Below are 18,711 nucleotides of genomic sequence, written 5' to 3'. Positions count from 1 at the left end.
TTAACTGTTCATGAGATGGATAGCCTGAGGGAAAAAACTGTTCTTGTGCCTGACGGTTCTGGTACTCAGAGCTCTGAAGCGTCGGCCAGAAGGCAACAGTTCAAAAAGGTAATGGGTAGGGTGAGGGGGGTCCAGAGTGATTTTTTCAGCCTTTTAGCTCACTCTGGAAGTGTATAGTTCTTGAAGGGAGGGCAAGGGGCAACCAATAATCTGCTCAGCAGTCCGAACTGTCATTTGTTGTCTTCTGATGTCCAATTTCATAGCTGAACAAACCAGACAGTTATTGAAGTGCAGAGAACAGACTCGGTGACTGCTGAGTAGAACTGTATCAGCAGCGCCTGTGGCAGGTTGAACTTCCTCAATTAGTGATGGAAGTACAACCTCTGCTGGGCCTTTTTCACAATGGAGTCAATGTGGGTCTCCCATTTCAGGTCCTGTGAGATGGTAGTGCCCAGGATCCTAAATGACTCCACTGCTGCCACAGTGCTGTTTAGAATGGTGAGGGGGGTCAGTGTTGGGGTGTTCCTCCCAAAGTCCACAATGATCTCCACCGTTTTGAGCGTGTTCAGCTCAAGGTTGTTTTGACTGCACCAGACAGCCAGCTGTTCAACCTCCCTTCTGTATGCAGACTCATTGTTATCTTGGATGAGACCGATGACAGTGGTGTCATCTGCAAACTTCAGGAGCTTGACAGAGGGGTCCTTGGCAATGCAGTCATTGGTGTAGAGGGAGAAGAGTAGTGGGGAGAGCACACATCCCTGGGGGGCACCAGTGCTGATTGTACAGGTGCTGGAAGTAAATGTCCCCTGTCTCACTAGCTGCTGCCTATCTGTCAGAAAGCTGGTAATCCACTGACAGATAGACATGGGAACAGAGAGTTGGTGTAATTTAGTCAGGAGAATAGCTGGGATGATGGTGTTGAAAGATGAACTGAAGCCCACAAAAAGGATCCTTCCATATGTCCCTGGTCTGTCCAGATGTTGCAGGATATGATGTAATCCCATGTTGACTGCATCATCCACTGACCTGTTTGCTTGATAAGCAAATTGTAGAGGATCTAGAAAGGGTCCAGTGATGTTCTTCAGGTTGGCCAACACCAGCTTCTCTCAAATGATTTCATGACCACAGACGTCAGAGCTACGTATGTGAGCTTGATCTCGCAACATTCTTGAAACTTCCATGAATGTTGCAGTTCTATATTATTCCACAGGGGGGCCTTCTGCCCCTAATTATTAGATAGCATGTATAAGTGTGTGCAGAGTTCTTGTTCAAGAATGGATGCTTATAAATTAATATTTTAAAGTAGAGTTCCTTTTACGGATTATTTGCTTTATTGATTGTACTTGTTTTTAAATTTTGAGAATTTTGGATTTCAACATTTGCAATAGCTCTTGGAGACACCTGCATTCAGTTCCCATGCATTTAACAGAAGGTAAAGAGAGAGAGAGAGAGAGAGAGAGACTCATTCATGGTGTTGTGCCTGAGTAGTGGGGCAAAGGAACATTGATTCTGAATGAGTTGCTTTGTTTCTATACTGAAGTTCAGGGAAAGCATCCCGAGTGGAATTCCGTCTGATATTTGTGTTTTGCATTCAGAGAAACAGTTTTACATTGATATTCATGTCTTATTTAGTATCACTTTTTTATCTTATATTTTTCAATAGATCTGACAACTAGTTCTCTTTGGCTAAAAAATTGGTGTAAATTTACATGAAAAGAAAAAAAGATTCCAAGCCATCAATCTATGCACATTATATGCAAGATTGATGACCTCTGAATTATTTAACATTATTTTTAGTTGCAATGGACAGATATGTAACTCTTAGGATACAAAATAAAAAATAACAAAAATAATCATGCATCAGAGGGTTAATAATATTTTATGTTCTTATTAATTTTATGGTAGTATTTGGTATTATTAAGACTCTAAGCTTCTAAATTATTTATATTCAACAGCAGGTCTGAATTGTATATTGAAACCATTAACAAATCAAACTCATTCTTTAAACATGGAGGAATGGTAATGAATGGGAAACTGTGATTTAGCAACTGATTCATAATCTCCAACAAGGCTTTAAAGATTATGGCTGCTTTTTTAACCCTTGAAATGCCAGTTAAGGGACAGTGATTAGACTTCACTCAGACCACAGCTGTCTGATTAAAATAATAATTATAATGTTAATTCAGTTCAATTCAATTTATTTGTATAGCACTTTGGAACACGTAGGTTGAATACAGGTAAAGTGGGACATTTACACTTAATCATACATCATTATTTTCTTCTATTACTAAAAATCAGCATGAAGTTAATCAAAAACAGGTGTGGTTTGACATTTATGTAGCCATTTGGAAAATGAAACCAATCATAAATTTTCACCCAAAAAAAACAAAAAACAAATAATATATATATATATATAATTTGACTACTTATTTCAAACCAGCTTTTCAAAGAGTAGTGCCCTGGAAACCCTAGTGTGAAATTAAGCCAAAAGTGACAATCTAAGGAAAACTTCCAAATAAATAAATTAAGACACAGCAGGTGATTAAAAGGCTCAATTTCAAGGAGCTTTATTGACTGTTTCCCATACAGTACGCACCAACAATTTACAGTGGCACCAACAATCATGCCATGGTCCAAATAACTGAGAACACATTTTTTCCCCATTCTGATGGTTGATGTGAACATTAACTGAAGCTCCTGACCTGTATCTGCATGATTTATGCACTGCACTGCTGCCACAAGATTGGCTGATTAGATAATCGCACGGATGTTTGTTGGTGCCAGATGGGCTGGTTTGAGTATTTCTGTAACTGCTGATCTCCTGAGATTTTCACACACAACAGTCTCTAGTATTTACTCTGAATGGTGCCAAAAGCAAAAAACATCCAGTGAGCGGCAGTTCTGCAGATGGAAACACCTTGTTGATGAGAGAGGTCAACAGAGAATGGCCAGACTGGTTCAAACTGACAAAGTCTACAGTAACTCAGATAACCAATCTGTACAGTTGTAGTGAGAAGAATATCATATCAGAATGCTGTTCTGAGATGTGGGTTGCCGCTATTTTGGCGGCACGAAGGGGACCTACACAATATTAGGCATGTGGTTTTAATGTTGTGGCTGATCGGTGTATATATATATATATTCCAAATATGTATATCTGAACATATTTATGTGAGCATCGTTTTTGTGTTTTGAATGACATTTTGTTATACAGTATGACTAGTTACAAAAACAGTGTAAATATTTGCTGAATTATAACTTGACTTATAGCTCCACATATTTATTTCTATATAATGAAGTGTTGCACTATTTGTGCTGCAGTGCTACTGCAATGAAAGTGTTAAAACAGACACTAGACACCAAATGTGGATGAAATGTGATTGGTTTGGTTCCTGCATGTAGATCAAAGCAGGATAAAATATACAGCTCTTGCAGATGCAGGAGGGCTGGCTTTTACAGCATGCTGTGTACGGTGTAAACACGAGGTGTGTGTTGAAGAAGAGGCGATGATGATGACGATGATGATGATGCTTTTGAATCACTGAGCAGAAGACTGTCATGCAGTTCAATGAGGGACTACAGATGCTCGCGAGATGATGCTGAGGGACGCACGTGGATATGAGATACTCCAGGATCGTCAGAGGTATTTGTCTTCTCATGAAATTGGGGAATAAAGATGCAGTTGTTGTGATTCTGAGGTGGTGAAACTAAACAGCAACACTGATCCGATGTGAAAGGTGCAAGTGTTGCGATTCTGCTGTCAGTAATGCGATGTTGCATTAGAGACTATAGTCGCGCTGTGTTTGTATGTAGCGCGTGGTTTGAATTTATAGCCAATATGTTATTTACACATGTGCTGTGCGCAAAAACAATGTTTTGTGTGTTAAAGCTTTATTGTTCTGCACGCATTATAAACGGATTTGCGCATAACTGCCCTTATAGTTCTCAGTATGTGAATTTCTGAATATTGCATTCTGTGAATTTGTCCTTAAATTGGCATATTACTTTAATTTGTAGCTATTGCTTTTTTAATCTTGAATATCTCATTTACAGGAATGATTCTTTTCTCTTAAATAATGCTGTAAAGATCTCAGTGAGGTTGGCACAGTGTTTGGAGATGTTAGTGTCCTCGCCTCAGATTCAGTGCGGATAATGGGGTCACATTTGCACATACACACATCTCCATGTGTTCATTTGTTGCGTTAATTAATCGTAATTGTTTTTACTCGTTGTGATAGTCTGCTAGAGTGAAACTAAGTTAATGCAATGGCACTTTGGACATGGGAATGCTCTACTGCTTCTGTGCGCATTTCTTTTTGGAGACTTGGGCGTGTTCATGATTCAGACAGTCGCACACACTTTTCACGATTTATGTTTATTATATTACTTTGCAAGCCATCACTGTATTAATATTCCTCACTTATTTTGTCTAGGGTTTGTTTTAAACTCCTAACTCTTAAGTAGTAAACTTCTTCAATTAATTAATCTTGACTCCATTTTATAGATATTTTTTGTCTTAGGTGTGGTATCTATATTTATGGTTTTTAGATTTAAAAAAAATCTCCCATTGACTTACATTATTAGAATGTTCATTCAAAATTTCACTGTCAGAAATCAATGACATAAGTAGTTGCATACTGAATTGCCATTGGTATTCTTTATTGCCTTTATTTGCATTCTAAATTGGAACTGGTCTGTTGTTCTGCACAGCTGAGAGGAAACAAAATGTTAAAAGTAAAGAGTGTTTCTGATTGGCTAAAAGGAGAAGCCTCTTCCCTGATGCTAGCTGTTTTTCAACATGCATTTTTACATGTTGTGAACTTGTTTTACGTTATAATCCTTCTCAGAAAAAAATAATAGTCTACATATCGCAGCACATCTCAAAACTTGCATAGATGTGTTCAACGTCCTCCTGTCCCTCCGAGTTCATTCTTTTTTAGATATCTGTGCAAGACACAAGTCCATTCTTTGTGTTCTTAGCATTGAGAAACAGGTTCTCTTTTGCTGTGAACAGATTAGCCAGACTGAACTTCGGCAACAGGAGATCATTTTTTTTTGTCTGCTAAATTCAGTCTCTGCTTTCCAAATATCAGAACTGCCCCCAGTGGTCGAAGCTGGAACTACAGTTGAACACATGCGCACTCTCAACACATGAGTGAACATCGCTGATCAAAAGATTATTTTCCAAATCCTAAACCTAACCCTAACAATACTGAGACCAAGACAGCGTTCTTTTGCTTACTCCTTTGCAAATGTAACGTCTCGCTAGCTGGAGATCAAAAACAATGTGACATCAAAGGCACAACTCGGGCAATTTTTGGGGCATGAACATTTGCCACATGGTGCCGTTTTTCTGTGATTCGGCTAACTGGGTCCGAAATTGTGTGGAAATAAATTTGGAAATAACATGCAGATTTCCCGCGAGATCATGTTGGACTAGCAGGGACATTTTATTGTGTGATATTAAGAAAAACATAACAAAATGCTTACAACACTTTTAATTTTACACTTGTATAACACTTTTTTGATTAGGTAAACGCCCTAAAAATAGCCCTTGTAGTATAATTAATATTTGAAGTCTCTCTCAGGCCTGTCATGGTAATACAATAATTCACTAAACATCCAAAGCAGGGGTACTCAATAGGCGGACTCCGGTCCGGATCCAGACCGAAGGACAATTCAGTCTGGACCGAGATCTAAACATTTGTGCTAGTTATATGACACCTGGCTAAGTGAGTGTGTAAACATACGTTTATACCAGTATGGAGTGGGGTGTGTCCAGTGCTACGCACTTATTCCCTAGCGCTGAACGCGCTTTTATTCCTGCTCCCCGCACGTTGCCTCTCTTCCCGCTAGAGAGGTGCCACATAAAGCCTGATTCACTGTATTGTGATTTTAAAAACGGTAGCGGAGACACCACTGCAGATACTGGCATATTTCACTTAAACTATCTTCATCTGTCTGATGTGTGATTCAGACAGTTCTGCTAAGCCAGGTTTGTGTCAGGACAAGTTAACGTGCCACCTTTAGACAAGTTTTTCCATCTAATTTAGCTTCATTAATCAGCATGTTAGGAGCCTTTCATAATAAACAAACATTATGTCATCATGGCATGGGTGGCAAGGAAAGCCTATTTATATTTAAATAAACAAACAGTATTTTAATGCTTCACTGTTGTTATGTAAATTGTTTGTTTGTTTGTAACTTAGTGGATTCTCACTTTAAGGAAAATATAAAAATGGTCCATTCAGACTTTTACATATTTCTATTTTTATTTTATTTTTTCAGGGGACACCCCTGAACCGCCATACAGTGATTTTTATCCTTCAAAAGGCCTCCTATGTCCCATATATATATACAATTGTGCTCAAAAGTTTGCATACCGTGGCAGAAATCGTGAAATTTTGGCATTGATTTTGAAAATATGACTGATCATGCAAATACACTGTCTTTTATTTAAGGATAGTGATCATATGAAGCCATTTATCATCACATAGTTGTTTGGCTCCTTTTTAAATCATAATGATAATAGAAATCACCCAAATGGCCCTGATCAAAAGTTTACATACCCCTGAATGTTTGGCCTTGTTACAGACACACAAGGTGACACACACAGGTTTAAATGGCAATTAAAGGTTAATTTCCCACACCTGTGGCTTTTTAAATTGCAATTAGTGTCTGTGTATAAATAGTCAGTGAGTTTGTTAGCTCTCACATGGATGCATTGAGCAGGCTAGATACTGAGCCATGGGGAGCAGAAAAGAACTGTCAAAAGACCTGCGTAACAAGGTAATGGAAATTTATAAAGATGGAAAAGGATATAAAAAGATATCCAAAGCCTTGAAAATGCCAGTCAGTACTGTTCATTCACTTATTAAGAAGTGGAAAATTCAGGGATCTCTTGATACCAAGCCAAGATCAGGTAGACCAAGAAAGATTTCAGCGACAACTGCCAGAAGAATTGTTCAGGATACAAAGAAAAACCCACAGGTAACCTCAGGAGAAATACAGACTGTTCTGGAAAAAGATGGTGTGGTTGTTTCAAGGAGCACAATACGACGATACTTGAACAAAAATGAGCTGCATGGTCGAGCTGCCAGAAAGAAGCCTTTACTGCACCAATTTCACAAAAAAGCCTGGTTACAATATGCCCGACAACACCTTGACACGCCTCACAGCTTCTGGCACACTGTAATTTGGAGTGACGACACCAAAATAGATGGTCACAACCATACCTTATGGTCACAACCATAAGCGCTATGTTTGGAGAGGGGTCAACAAGTATTGTGCTCCTTGAAACAACCACACCATCTTTTTCCAGAGCAGCCTGTATTTCTCCTGAGGTTACCTGTGGGTTTTTCTTTGTATCCCGAACAATTCTTCTGGCAGTTGTGACTGAAATCTTTCTTGGTCTACCTGATCTTGGCTTGGTATCAAGAGATCCCTGAATTTTCCACTTCTTAATAAGTGAATGAACAGTACTGACTGGCATTTTCAAGGCTTTGGATATCTTTTTATATCCTTTTCCATCTTTATAAAGTTCCATTACCTTGTTACGCAGGTCTTTTGACAGTTCTTTTCTGCTCCCCATGGCTCAGTATCTAGCCTGCTCAGTGCATCCACGTGAGAGCTAACTCATTGACTATTTATACACAGACACTAATTGCAATTTAAAAAGCCACAGTTGTGGGAAATTAACCTTTAATTGACATTTAAACCTGTGTGTGTCACCTTGTCTGTAACAAGTCCAAACATTCAAGGGTGTGTAAACTTTTAATCAGGGCCATTTGGGTGATTTCTGTTATCATTATGATTTAAAAAGGAGCCAAACAACTATGTGATAATAAATGGCTTCATATGATCACTATCCTTAAATAAAAGACAGTTTTTTGCATGATCAGTCATATTTTCAAAATCAATGCCAAACTGTCACAATTTCTGCCAGGGTATGCAAACTTTTGAACACAACTGTGTGTGTGTGTATATATATATATATATATATATTATGAATGTAAAAATATTTAAACACAAAAACTGGACTGCTGTCATTTAGCTTCAAAATGAACTGTTGATCTTACCTGTTAAAGACCCCATCTTATGCTCATTTACAGGTTCATAATTTTATTTTGGGGGTCTATTAGTATAGGTTTACATGCTTTAATGTTCAAAAAATTCATACATCACATAATTTTTCTCATACTGTACATTGCTGCAGTACCTCTTTTCACCCTCTGTCTGAAACGCTCTGTTGTAGCTCCTGTCCCTTTAAAGCCCCCCTTTCCGAAAAGCCCAGTCTGTTGTGATTGGTCAACCACTTAGAGTGTGTGTTGGAAATGTAACGCCCTTACCATAACTAAGTTTCAGCTCCAGAGGCTTCCTGAGCAGCACATTCCTGAGGCAGGCATTATGCAAATGTGTTACATAGTGACGTAGCTATGTCACGGAAGTAATGGCTGGACTCCAAACCAGTTCAGGAGCAGTGTTTTTTTGTGGGAGAGAGTAACTCCCTTTGGAGTGAACTTTGTGCTTTGTAACTTTTCAGACCTTTTACATGCACAAAGGAAAGGTAAAATCCAAAAAAGCATAAAAGGGCCTCTTTAAAATTCATATCCAAGTGCCCTCGACTGATGAAGTCTTGATGAAATATTTTAGCCTTTTGGAAGAAGATCCCACAAACCCAACTACTTTGACTGTCTCTGGGCCCCCAATGTCCTCATCCCTGCCCAGTTTTGAAAGACAATTTTGACTGTTTAGAATTTTATTTTTATTAAGATTTTACCAAGTACTATTGCTGCCAACATGGCAAGTTATAAAAACTATTCAAAAATATATATGATATAATTTCATAGCCATATGACACCGTGTAAGCTACGTACTATTATCTGGACCTTTGCTGGGAAGGAAATGTAGAGACCGGACCTCTTGGAACTTTAATTGAATACCCCTGTTTTCAAGCATAATGACTCACTCCTTAGGGAGTTTAGAAGAAGGAGCCAAAGAGCCAAAATCTTCACCCATTATCCTTTTTACAGATCATAAGTGTAATCACAGGATTACGCTGAAAGAGAGCAGTTCTGAATGTGCAAACTGGGTTATGCTGCTGTATGGGAATGGGGTGAAAAGGTCTCCCTCAATATAATTCTGCTAACCTATATTATAAAGGAGAGCTCTTACTAATCTGCCTCTGCCTGGCTTCATGAAAGGGTGTGCGTGTGGATTTGTGCAGTTGACGAACCAATTATGTGGGCGAGGCCTGGCAGAGGTCTTGAGGTATCAACGCCTGTTCAATTTTAGCTGCAATGTGGTTTTGAGTGTGGTTATTAGGATGAATTGTTTGGAATGTGTTTTTATGTAGTAACCGGCTCATATAGTAACTGAATTTTAAAGGGATAGTTCACACAAAAACTAAAAATCTGTCCTCATTTACCCACCCTTATGTTGTCCCAAAGCAAAGCTGAAAGTAAAGCCTTATTACCATAGTTACTCATACATTCCTATGAGGTAAAAGGAGAGACATATCTGACAAATTAGGCTATTTTAACAATCAAATATGATGAAAAGCTGTTGTGTAGTTTTTTGCGCTTCAAACAATGGCAAAAAAAAAACAAAACTTTTTTTTTTTTTATTGCCTGCCAACTGACAGATATACAGGTGCATCTCAATAAATTAGAATGTCGTGGAAAAGTTCATTTATTTCAGTAATTCAACTCAAATTGTGAAACTCGTGTATTAAATAAATTCAATGCACACAGACTGAAGTAGTTTAAGTCTTTGGTTCTTTTAATTGTGATGATTTTGGCTCACATTTCACAAAAACCCACCAATTCACTATCTCAAAAAATTAGAATATGGTGACATGCCAATCAGCTAATCAACTCAAAACACCTGCAAAGGTTTCCTGAGCCTTCAAAATGGTCTCTCAGTTTGGTTCACTAGGCTACACAATCATGGGGAAGACTGCTGATCTGACAGTTGTCCAGAAGACAATCACTGACACCCTTCACAAGGAGGGTAAGCCACAAACATTCATTGCCAAAGAAGCTGGCTGTTCACAGAGTGCTGTATCCAAGCATGTTAACAGAAAGTTGAGTGGAAGGAAAAAGTGTGGAAGAAAAAGATGCACAACCAACCGAGAGAACCGCAGCCTTATGATTGTCAAGCAAAATCGATTCAAGAATTTGGGTGAACTTCACAAGGAATGGACTGAGGCTGGGGTCAAGGCATCAAGAGCCACCACACACAGTTGTCGTATTCCTCTTGTTAAGCCACTCCTGAACCAAAGACAACGTCAGAGGCGTCTTACCTGGGCTAAGGAGAAGAAGAACTGGACTGTTGCCCAGTGTTCCAAAGTCCTCTTTTCAGATGAGAGCAAGTTTTGTATTTCATTTGGAAACCAAGGTCCTAGAGTCTGGAGGAAGGGTGGAGAAGCTCATAGCCCAAGTTGCTTGAAGTCCAGTGTTAAGTTTCCACAGTCTGTGATGATTTGGGGTGCAATGTCATCTGCTGGTGTTGGTCCATTGTGTTTTTTGAAAACCAAAGTCACTGCACCCGTTTACCAAGAAATTTTGGAGCACTTCATGCTTCCTTCTACTGACCAGCTTTTTAAAGATGCTGATTTCATTTTCCAGCAGGATTTGTCACCTGCCCACACTGCCAAAAGCACCAAAAGTTGGTTAAATGACCATGGTGTTGGTGTGCTTGACTGGCCAGCAAACTCGCCAGACCAGAACCCCATAGAGAATATATGGGGTATTGTCAAGAGGAAAATGAGAGACAAGAGACCAAAAAATGCAGATGAGCTGAAGGCCACTGTCAAAGAAACCTGGGCTTCCATACCACCTCAGCAGTGCCACAAACTGATCACCTCCATGCCACGCCGAATTGAGGCAGTAATTAAAGCAAAATGAGCCCCTACCAAGTATTGAGTACATATACAGTAAATGAACATACTTTCCAGAAGGCCAACAATTCACTAAAAATGTTTTTTTTATTGGTCTTATGATGTATTCTAATTTTTTGAGATAGTGAATTGGTGGGTTTTTGTTAAATGTGAGCCAAAATCATCACAATTAAAAGAACCAAAGACTTAAACTACTTCAGTCTGTGTGCATTGAATTTATTTAATACACAAGTTTCACAATTTGAGTTGAATTACTGAAATAAATGAACTTTTCCACGACATTCTAATTTATTGAGATGCACCTGTAGAAACCTAAAGAAGAGCACTGCGGCTGCAGTCGACCATATGCTGGATATATGCTTTAATGTATTTGGGAAACATCCGAGCAGATTCAAAACTGAATCGAATATCATATCATCACAACAGCGGTTCCAGCATAGACATAATGATGAGTTAACACCAGAAAACAGATACATAGAAGATACATGAGAAAACTTGACATGATCAGAGTGGAGCACTGCTTATTGTTTTTCATGCTTTAATCAATCAAACATTTCTAAGAGGATGTATTTCTCTGTCAGTTCGGTTTGGCGAAGTGTTTAGTAAATGGGGTTTCAGGTTAAGTTGCTGTGAAATATGAAATTTGAGCTATTTTATGCATACAGTCATTTCATTAATCATCAATCATATTAAAAGGTAACAATAAAAATGTTTTAAGATACCAATCGAGTGACAAAATATTAACGTGATGTATACTTCTGTCTTGGGGTGGTTCAAGAGCTTGCAGCCGCAGTGCTCTTCTTTAGGCTTCTATTTCTGTCAGTAGGCAGGCAATAAAAAATCAGTTTCGGGTTTTTTGGCATTGTTAGAAGTGCAAAAAACTACACAACAAGGGGGCCTGGGTGCTCAGCGAGTAAAGACGCTGACTACCACCCCTGGAGTTGCGAGTTTAAATCCAGGGCGTAATGAGTGACTCCAGTCAGGCTTCCTAAGCAACCAATTGGCCCGCTGGGTTAACCTCCTTGTGGTCGCTATAATGTGGTTCTCGCTCTCAGTGGGGCGAGTGGTGAGTTGTGCGTGGATGCCGCAGAGAATAGCGTGAAGCCTCCACATGTGCTATGTGCTCTGCGGTAACACGCTCAACAAGCCACATGATAAGATGTGCGGATTGACGGTCTCAGACGCGGAGGCAACTGAGATACGTTCTCTGCCACCCGGATTGAGGCGAATCACTACACCACCACGAGGACTTAGAGCGCATTGGGAATTGGGCATTCCAAATTGGGGAGAAAAGGGGAGAAAATCCAAAAAGAAAAAAAAACTACACAACAGCTTTTCATCATGTTTTTTGTTGTTAAAATAGTCAAATTTATCAGATATTTTTCCCCGTTTTCCTCATAGGAATGTAAAAGTAACTACGGTAACAGATTTCTCCCACGAGTGGTTGGGGCGTCCTTGCCAGCTGTATCTATCCACCTTTGTTCCATGATTCGACTGTTTTCAATTTCCGGTCTCCAGTGTTTTCACTCGCATTGGCATATATTCTTAGCATGTAATGTAATGTTTAAGGTATTACATTTGTAAAAATTGTCAAAAAAACATGCCGATACTTCACAGAGTCGAGATGACCGTTTTTTTACAGACAGTGCCTCACCGGAGTATGTTGATGAAGCGATGGTCAGAGATAAGTTACGCTGATATCATTAATTATTCTGAGTTGTTATGACAGCCAACAACTGCACAAGTTGAGCCTGAAATTCATTTTTACTCCAAGTAGCACTTAAATGGTTGTTGTTCTCCTCTGGATCGCTCGTTTTGGCTGTTTTTACTTGGTGTGTCGAGACCAGAAATACAAAACAGGCAATTCAAATCATCATGGTGCCACCCAGTGGTTGCTCAGGAAAACTGTGGATAGTCTCCCTTTGTATTTTCAAATGTCCAGGTTATATTTAGCCTCAAATCAGTACAAATTAAATTACATATAAAATTAAAACTATATTTTGCATAAAGAAAATGAAGCATTTTGGACCATTAAGATTTTTTTTTATATAAATTGTTTTGCATTGTGACATTATTTTCTGGACACTTCAGCACATTTTACCAGCCAATTCTGGACATTTTACTTCTATGATTCCCTTTGTTTACAATGATGATTCTCACTGCAACACTGTCATTGTTTTAATTAATTACACTAATATGTATAAATAATCTACAGCTTAATATATAATGATTATTATTATTTTTTATTTATTTTTTTGCATTGCGGTAATAAAAATTGGGGGGTAAAATGTACGTGACTGTCATGAAAATGATGTCACAATGTAAAAAGTCTCAATGGCCCTAAATATAGGCATAATTTTCTATATATGCAAAATATTAATTCTTATTTGTTTTTGGGAGTTTTTATTATTATTTTGGAGAAAATTGTCCCAGGATATGTTTTTAACAGGTTTCATGAGAATCACCCAATAAGCAAACCTCTCCTCAACAAGTTGCATGATTTGTGGTATCATTCATGTCCGTAACACAAAACTATGCATCACAAATTAAGGGGCAGTCACTCTAGACTTCGCACTCAATTCACTCCAATTCAAAGATATCCGAGGGCTGGAAACCCAAAATGCAAGCTCATGCTAAGAAATTTCTTAGTTAATCACCTGTGTACAAGAATTACATTTTGGCGAACTCTGACCTGCGAATCTGTATGACGAGGGAACCTTTGACCAATCGAACATCGAAACGTCACATGGTGACCTTTTGGCTCAATACAAAGAATGCGTATTGCAAAGATGAGTAGACAATATATTTTAACATTTTAAATGTAATATTATTTGTTATTTTTGATGTATTATTTACTTACACCAGAAGCCCTCCCGCATGACATCATTTCCGTTGCGTTGGGCGGAAACAGTTTGCATGCTCAAAGTCTAGTGTTATCACCCCTTTATGTGCTTAAATTTAATACTTGGGTTAAAGGAACAGTTCACTCAAAAATGAAAATGTGCTGATAATTTACTCACCCTCAGGCCATCCAAGATGTATATGACCGTCTTTCCTCATCAAAACATGATTTAAGATTTTTTAAGGTTTTTAAGGTTTTTTGCTTCATCCAATGCAAGTGAATGGACAGCAATTTTTGACAGCCCAAAAAGCATATTTAGGCATCAAAGTAATCCCCACGATTTTCATTTTGGGTGAACTATTGCTTTAAGGGGTTTGTTCAAATCCCTAACCCTCAATATGACCAATAATAATAGTGATGCTTGCCTTAGCAAACACCACCTAAAGAAGAAAAGAGAAGACATTATTGGCAAAAGAAGAGGAGTTTGTGTGCCAGGTATAATCGGGCCAGCATTTAGCCAAAGATTGTCTAATTAGACATTTAGATCAGAGTAGCCCATGCCACAGGAGGCATAGGGAGTATTTTGAACGAGTCTAAATCAAAGTCATCTCTATCCCCATCTCATCATTTTCTTGCCTGACACACAGGCCAGGATGTGCTGTAGGAAAGAATGTGGGTTGCTTTGTGCATAATAAAGAGGCTGTTTAGTTTTCCTAAAGTGAAGGTGCATAGCTTAGTACTTAGAATACGTGCCGTATGATACTTTTGAAATCCCTGGGGGTCGTAAAACAAGGGCATGAACAAGGACTTTTAACAAACTCTACAGCTTGAGTTCCGGTAGGTCTTGCTCAGAGGTTCCTTGTTCATAGGTCAGGTGATGTAATAGAGTTCTCATTTATGTTTCATTGATGGATCAACTTTGTCTCAGATGGCTGTCCTGTCATTTCTTTAGAGATATAAAATGGACACATGTGAGTCAACTGTTGTCTTAAAGAGTGTAAAGCTATAAAATAAATGTGGATTGCATAGCTCAGATGATTTAGTCTTGGAAGAATTGAATAAGAAACGTTACAGGACAGGCGACAGGAGGTCGAAAGTTATGCTGCTGATATCGGTCGATGCTTACTGAAATTCTAATCGCTGCCCCCAGTGGCCGAAGCTGGAAGTGTTGTTGACAAGTTTCCGGGATAAATATCCACAGAGTGGCGCCAAAAGCGAGTTATATTTTTAGTTGTAAGTGATGTAAAACAGTCAACAGGAATGCATATTTTATTAACCCCACACCCTAACCCAAACCCCAACCCTAAACCTAACCATCAATGGAGAATTTTGTATTTATTTTAGAGCAAAAATGTAAACTCCGAATCACACTCACCATTGTTTTTGTAAACGCGACCACTTCCTGGTTTCCATGGAACCAGAACCTGTGTCTCTGAGAATGTTCATGCCATATGCCATCAGTAGCGCCACAGGGAAAGGCGCACACTTGAATGTCTGATGGGGGATAAAACTTGTCAGTAATTCAGCAGAATGGGTTTGATTTCAGGGTATATGAACATTCAGAAGCAGCATGTCGATTTCCAGTGTGATGATGTTGTACCTTGGCAAACCTGAGCTCAGTTTGTACATTGTCGAGATCGCTTTAAAAACTCTAGAGGAGACACTTTTGCGTTTACTGGGGTCTGTTTCTCAGGAGAAACATCTGAGAAGCAGAAGACCTTTGTAGAAGTCTCTATTTGATCTCAATGCTATCTATGAGAAACAATTGAGACATTAAAGAGTTCTTATTTGTGTATTTTTTTTTTCCAGCAGACAGAGCCACGAGGGATCAGTAACATTTATTCAGTGGTGCCAACTCAAGAGGTATTTGCGAGATAAGAGTGTGCGATGGAGCCTCTATTTTAGTGTGCTGTCAGTGTTGTTCCTTTCTGCCAGGGTGTCAGTGGCAAAGCTGGGTCAACACTCAGTCTGCATCTCTCGTTCTTGGCTGGGTTTAATGAGTTTGTAATCGCTCTCATGTCAGAAGGATACTTGTGCCCTGGAGGGTTAGACTGCAAGAGAGCGCAGTCCCGTCGCAGAAGGATCACTGGAATTTTTGCAGAACACATTCTGATCAGACTCACGCTGTGCTGCTGCACTGTTGTTCCTGTGTTAATGAAATATGAAGGCTTATGATGATCTGAAAAGAAAAGAACACCTTAACACCATGACGGTTATGGAGCGAATAACACAAATATTTGCCATACTTTCAAAAGACCAATAAACACACCCTGGTCTCCCGTGTGCGTGAGAGAGGTTGAAAGAGAGGGGTATGGTAATCTGAAACAGCTCCAGGGAATTGGATGGTATGAAAACAGGTCATGCTGATCCAAGTAACCTTGAACGTAAAGGAGATTATCTGTCTTAGATGGATGAGATCTGTTTTACTACCTATAATTCCTACAGCGGTTCTTGTGATGGTGGGGAAAGTTTCTTTTATTCTATTTTTAAAGCTGAAATGTGTAATTTTTCTGTTAAAATACTTTATCTCCTATCCCAGCTTAATATGCAAAGACAAATAGCCTATAAGTTCCCTGAAAAGTGTAAAGGCCCTGGTATACTTTTAGTTTTTCAGCATTCCAGATCGGATTGCGCCCCGCTGACCGAGTTGCCCTTCAACTCTTCTTACCATGAGCGGATACAAATGCGGTCAACGCACTGGGACATATTTGTGAAACTCTTTCAGTACAGTCAATGGCAGGCGAATGCGCCGACGATGCACACAGACCAGGAATGTGCGCGGGTCGAGAAAATCCACACAGTCCGCGCAGACTGTACCGACTAAGAAATCTGCGTCACGTATACTATTGCGTGGAGCGATCAGCAACGTGGACAACCGAAATATACTTTGGCCTTAAAGACATTGAAAAGCTTTTGAAATCTTTGTTTGCTTTCAAAACTTTGCTGTGTTAGCATCATTAGCACCCTAGCATCATAGGCTCAACCAGTGATGTGAGTTTGCGACCAAATGCAAGATTCAGACATTTTTTTGGTCCACTTTCCTGGAAGTGAAAGAGTGTAAATGTTATATGCATATATCTGATCAAATTTATCTTGTAAATTTTTAGGAGTACGCTGGCATATACTGTAGATTAGCTTCAAAGCTAATAGACATGGACTAAAAGCCAGTCTAGTTTGCTTTCACGGGGACTTTAAGACAGTATAATATGTTGAACAAACGTTATGTCCATGTGGACGTTATATTAAACATGCCGTCTACTCTGACTAAAATCCATTGTCAAGATCAAGAGATAAAGTTTCTAATATTTACACTAGCTAAAACATGGATTAAAAAACATCTGTGCATCTGCGTTGGCAAACAACCATTATATTGACTGATCTTGTCTTAATCTTTTAAACCAGTCTGATACCCTTGACACCTCTTAAAGTGAAACGGATTCACACAGACATATGGTGTCCTCTTAGAGACTACAGTAACATACATGAAAATCAATGCTGCAAGGTGCCGTGTTAGCTGTTAAAGGGACAATTCTCCCAAAAATTACAATTCTCTCATCATTTACTCACCCTCATGTTATCCCAGATGTGTAGGACTTCCTTTCATCTGCTGAACACAAACAAAGATCTTTAGAAGAATATCCTGCTCTGTTGGTCCTCACAATGCAAGTGAATGGTGACCAGAACTCAGAAGGTCCAAAAAGCACATAAAGCCAGCATAAAAGTTACCCATATGATTTGAGTGGTTAAATCCATGCCTTCAGAAGTGATAAGATAGGTGTGAGTGAGAAACAGATCAATATTTAAGTCCTTTTTTACTTTAAATTTCCACCTTTGACCAGCCCGAACCAGTAGGTGGCTGAATGTGATAGTGTAGATTTTCAGTAAAAAGGACTTAAATATTGATGTGTTTCTCACCCACAATTATCATATCACTTCAAAAGATATGGATTTAACAACTGGAGTCTTATAGATTACTTTTTCACTGCCTTTTTGACCTTCTGAGTTCTGGCCACCATTCACTTGCATTGTATGGACCAACAGAGCTGAGATATTCTTCTAAATACTTAATTTGTGTTCTGCAGAAGAAAGAGAGTCATACACATCTGGGATGGCATGAGGGTGAGTAAATGATAAGAGAATTAACATTTTTGGGTGAACTATTCCTTTAAGTGGCAATGTTAATTTCTTTGTATATCAGGTCCTTGCCTAGACCTAAAGGACCGAAACATAAAAATGAGTTCTCTTTAATATCCCAGTTGTTTCTCTTGAGATCAAATTTAGAGCATATGAAACCTTTTGTTTAGAAACTTCTGTTCCTCAGATATTTCTCCAGAAAAATCTCACGTCTCCTCAACTCAACATAACATTTTTTCATTAATGTGCTATCCACCTTATTTTTATAGCTCTGTATTCTTACTGTATGTCAACATTTGACTCATTTATGTCTATTTTATTTCTCTTAAGGAATTTTAGGAGAAACACCTGTGCCAAAGTTCATACATAAAACATAACTGAGAACTCCATGAAGTTTCTTGAGCTATGAAAGAGCAACCTCTGAGCAATAACATTTTTCCTCTGGGGGGGGGACAATCCTCTTTTTTTTCTAGATTTTAGAACAGTAATGAACAATGTTTAGATCTAGATTTGGTGGCAAGCAATTTTCTCTTTAAAATCTTCTCTAATTTGAGAATTCTGAGTTGAAGCATTTTTTCAGAGTAAATGATCTGGTGAAAATACTAGAGGCAAAACACAAAGCAATACGATTATTACTCTGATACGGGCTCTGTTGTCTAAATGCTGTTTTTGGAGGATTAGTTGATGGATGTGTGTGGTATAGACCTTTAGAAGATTAGTGGCTTTCAAGGGCTTTTCCCACGTCCTCTAGAGCATAAACACCTGGAAGGACAGAGCTGCTCTTTAAAACCTGCCATTTAAGTTAAGTTAGCCAAACATTATTAAAAATGGTAAA

This window comes from Myxocyprinus asiaticus, chromosome 33 (genome assembly GCF_019703515.2).
Source record: "Myxocyprinus asiaticus isolate MX2 ecotype Aquarium Trade chromosome 33, UBuf_Myxa_2, whole genome shotgun sequence".
NCBI classification, from domain to species: Eukaryota; Metazoa; Chordata; class Actinopteri; order Cypriniformes; family Catostomidae; genus Myxocyprinus; species Myxocyprinus asiaticus.
The sequence above is the reverse complement of the archived record's forward strand: the minus strand, read 5'-3'. Positions refer to the sequence as shown.